At 31.3% G+C, this 4,324-nt stretch overlaps 1 pseudogene; it reads left to right on the top strand.

Annotated features, from left to right (window-relative positions):
- The first annotated feature begins 762 nt into the window (after positions 1–762).
- Positions 763–2,746, top strand: LOC148760716 (protein ANTAGONIST OF LIKE HETEROCHROMATIN PROTEIN 1-like; annotated as a pseudogene).
- Positions 2,747–4,324: the final 1,578 nt, after the last annotated feature.

Below are 4,324 nucleotides of genomic sequence, written 5' to 3'. Positions count from 1 at the left end.
TATAAAAATGAAATTTTTAACTTCTATACAACAAACCCTGCAGGGACTCCTTAACTTTTCTATATTTTTCTCTCCAAAACTCCAACAACCCCATTGACATCAAATGCGTATAAATATTCCCCAAAATTCAGAAGAGAAAAAGCCTCTACTATTGCCATATATGGACATATCTCTCAATCTGAATCACTTTCCATACTCCCCATGGCCTTCAATCCTCTAGGTCTCTACATAATGCTAAACCACATGAGTTAAAAAAGAATTAACTACATTTGCAGAATATATTGAAAACTGCAAATCAAATCTCAAAAATTATTGTAGAAATCAAGAGGAAGAGAGACCCAATCATGTACCTTCTTAGAGCTCTTCTTTTCCCTAACTTCATACCTCTATTTTATTATTTAATATCGATGGAACTAAAATTTTTATCTTAAATATTCTTACCTTATATATTCATTTCCAAAATGATTATATTCATTATGTGATGATATTTTACACAGTTAGTTTGACTTTTTAGGGTATTTGTGTTGGACTTTGTCAAAAGAATGTTGACTTAATAACGGTCACCAAGTAGAAATGTCATTAACCCTCTTTTTCCCTGTCTGTCTCTCTAACCCAGCAATTATTAAATTTTACAATTTTTTCATATGGCTTATTTATGGGGTTGAAATGTGATTTTGATGTCACTTATTTGTTTTTTTACCATATGGCTTTAATATTTTTCTTACATAATAAAATAGATTAGAATATTTATTTTTTGCAGTCATGGTTCGTTTGTGTTTGAGAAGAGATGCTAAACGACGAAAAAGGCTATTAGCTATGTTTAAATTTTATATGGAGATTTGTCGTGCTGTTAGTTCATTCTTGACCTTATTGTCTGCAGCGTCGACTTTATGTACTTATAAGCCAAAAGTAAGATCTTATGCATTAGATTTTGCTACAAATCGAGAGTATGTGAGGCGACTTGTGTATGTTAATGATATTTCATGTATTTCACAAATTAGGATGAATAGGGTTACCTTTTTAAAATTATATGAAATGTTAGAAAGTATTAGAGGTTGAAGTTAACAAAGAACATGCTTGTAGATGAGCAAGTTGCAATATTCTTACATATTATTGCTCATCATGTTAAGAATCGAGTAATTAGTTTAAATTTTAGAAGGTCAGGTGAGTCAATTAGTCGGCACTTTCATAATGTTTTGGTTACAGTCTTGAAATTGCAAGAACATTTGTTTAGAAAACCTGAGCCCATTCCAACAAACTCAACAGACAATCGGTGGAAGTGGTTTAAGGTAGATTATTGATCTTATAACTTTTTGTAATTATGTATATACAAGACATTAATAGGTTTACTTATTAGTAATTCATTACATCCGATTTGTAGAATTGTTTAGGTGCTCTAGATGGGACATACATCAGAGTTAAGGTGCCAAGTGCAGATAAACCTAGATATCGCACTCGTAAAGGGGATATTGCAACAAATATGTTAAGTGTATGTACACCTGACATGCAATTTGTCTTTGTTCTTCCTGGTTGGGAAGGGTCTGTAGCTGATGGCAGAGTTCTTCGAGATGCACTAAGGAGAAGAAATGGACTTAAAGTGCCTCATGGTAAGCTTTCCTATGATAATGGGAAGGTATTTCAAATTATGTACTATATGATTATTCTACTTAAATAAGGAAATAACTTATTTAGTTTGTTTTATATAGGTTGTTACTATCTAGTTGATGCGGGCTATACAAATTGTGAAGGCTTTCTTGCACCTTTTATGGGTCAACGATACCATTTGAATGAATGGCATCAAGGCCATGAACCAAGCAATCCTGAAGAATTTTTTAATATGAAACATGCTGTTACTCGCAATGTTATAGAGAGATGTTTTGGGTTATTGAAAATGAGGTGGGGTATCCTTAGGAGTCCATCATTTTATCCGATTAGGATACATAATAGGATTATTATAGCTTGTTGTTTGCTTCATAATTTTATTAGGAGGGAAATGAGTTTTGACCCTATTGAAGTGGATTTAGGGGAATATGTTGAAACCAACATAGCAGTTGATGAGGATTTTATAAGTACTATTGATCCTACTGATGTTTGGGGTAATTTTAGAATGGAATTAGCAAATCATATGTTCAATGAATGGCAAGCATCTAGGCAAAATGATGATTGACATTTGTTAGACATATTGATACTGAAGGACTGTTGCTGGGTTTCTTTCCTTTGCCAGTTCAAGTTGTACTTTTTTTTAATTTGTTCTTAATGTCTTATTGTTTTGTCAATTGTTGTTGTTAATTGTGTTGTTTATATTGTACTTTTTATCATGTGAATAAAGTTTGAGTAGTTTTAATATATTATTGGATATATTTGTTTATTTTTAATTTTTTTGCATTCTAATAATATTTTTTATAATTAAATATTTGGTGTATGGTAGAAAACAATGTCCACATCTTCAGCACGAGCTTCTCAAAGTTCAAAGGGAACCAAAAGAAAATGGAATCATCATGAAGATGTTGCACTTATTACAACTTTGATTGATTTGCACAATATAGGAAAATACAATGCTGACACTGGGTTTAGAGGGGGTTATTTAATAGAACTTGAAAATATGCTTGCAACAAAATTACCAGATGCAAACTTGAAGGCAAAGCCCCACATAGAGTCTAGAATAAAGACTTTGAAAAAAGAATGGGCTATTGTATATGATATGGTGCATGGGACGCATACTAATGGATTTGGGTGGAATGATTAAAGGAACATGGTTGTTGCTGATGATCTAGTATGGGAAGCTTACATACAGGTACGTTTTTGGGTTTGGGTTATTTAATTATTTTCATATTAGTTTCTTACTAATAATATAACTAATAGTCCTTTTTTTTTGTTATTAGAGTCACAAGGAGGTTGCCCCTTTTAGAAGAAAGAGTTTTCCCTTCTTCAATGAGCTGAGTATAATTTATGCAAGAGATCGTGCAACAGGGAAAGATGCACAAACTGCAGCAGATATCCTTGAAGAAATGCAGGACTGTAATGATACAATCAATGAAGAAATTGAAGGTGAAAACCTAGCTGGATATAATTTTGAGGATGAGGATTTTTCCAATATTCAACCTCAAACATCAGCTCCCAGAAGTGACTCAACTTCAACAAGGAAGAGGAAAAGGTTAAATGAGACGGGTGATCCCATTACATCTGAATCAATTATTGCTGCTGCAACGATATTGGGTGAAAACATAAAAGAGGCTGGAATTGAGTTTAGTTGAAGTGTTGGGGCAGAGGTGAACATCCAACAAAAAGCTCAAGAGTTGGATGGGATTTTAAGTCAAGTAAAGGGATTGACAGCGATGGAAAGGGTTCTAGCTTCAATTAAACTTTCAGAATCTCCAACTCTTATGTTTGTGTTTTTTAGTATTGATCCTGATCGAAGACTTGAATGGCTGAGGACATTTCTTGCTGACCGTTGAGCTTGGATGAATCTAAAACTTTTTGTAAAGGTAAGTTCCAGAGATTGTAACTTTTGGGCACTTGTGCTTGATGTTGATACTAATTATGAAGTTCATTAACAAGTCTAAACCCTTTTGAATTGACAGTAATGCTAGTGGTTGTATAAGGGTGATATTATTGTAGCGACTTTATTCGTTTTATGCATGTTGTAAGTTAGTGTAATAGAATGAATATTCATCCATTAATTTCAAGGTCAGTGTATTTTTGTAAACTAGATGTGATTTGTAGATTATATGTACTAATTTTTTCATCTAAAAGGCATTTAGTATTACAAGGCTCTTTTAATACTTATAGCATCTCCATGCTAATATGCTTTAGTTATGCTTGTAAATTTTCATTTTCTTGCCAAATATGGAATGCAAATAATAAATTGAAAGACATGCTATTTCTCTATTTGCCATTTATGTTTCCTCAGCACCAAATGTTAGGTTCAAAAAAATGATTTTCTTCTTTTTTTAAAAGGGTTTATGAATTTGCATTTAATCTATCAAAAGACATAATTTACATTTTTTTTAGAAAAAAATGATTCATAATATATGAAAATGATTCATAATATATGAAGAATTGGCTAAAAAAAAATCTACACACAAATTTAATTGATTATGATGGATAAAATATAATATAATTAAATTATATTTTTAAATAATTATCCATTTATAAAAATATGTGACTAAATTATAATTATTTTTAGTAATTGGGAGAAAATATAATTATGATGGATAATTGTCTTTTGGGATAAATGTGTATTTAAATGATAATAAGGATAATTTTATTTTTTATGAAAATAATTGTTAATATGGTCAAGGGTATTTCTATCTTTTTATCACCT

This window comes from Theobroma cacao, chromosome 9 (genome assembly GCF_053813885.1).
Source record: "Theobroma cacao isolate CCN51 chromosome 9, ASM5381388v1, whole genome shotgun sequence".
NCBI lineage: Eukaryota > Viridiplantae > Streptophyta > Magnoliopsida > Malvales > Malvaceae > Theobroma > Theobroma cacao.
This window is presented reverse-complemented; position numbering and strand designations above follow the sequence as displayed.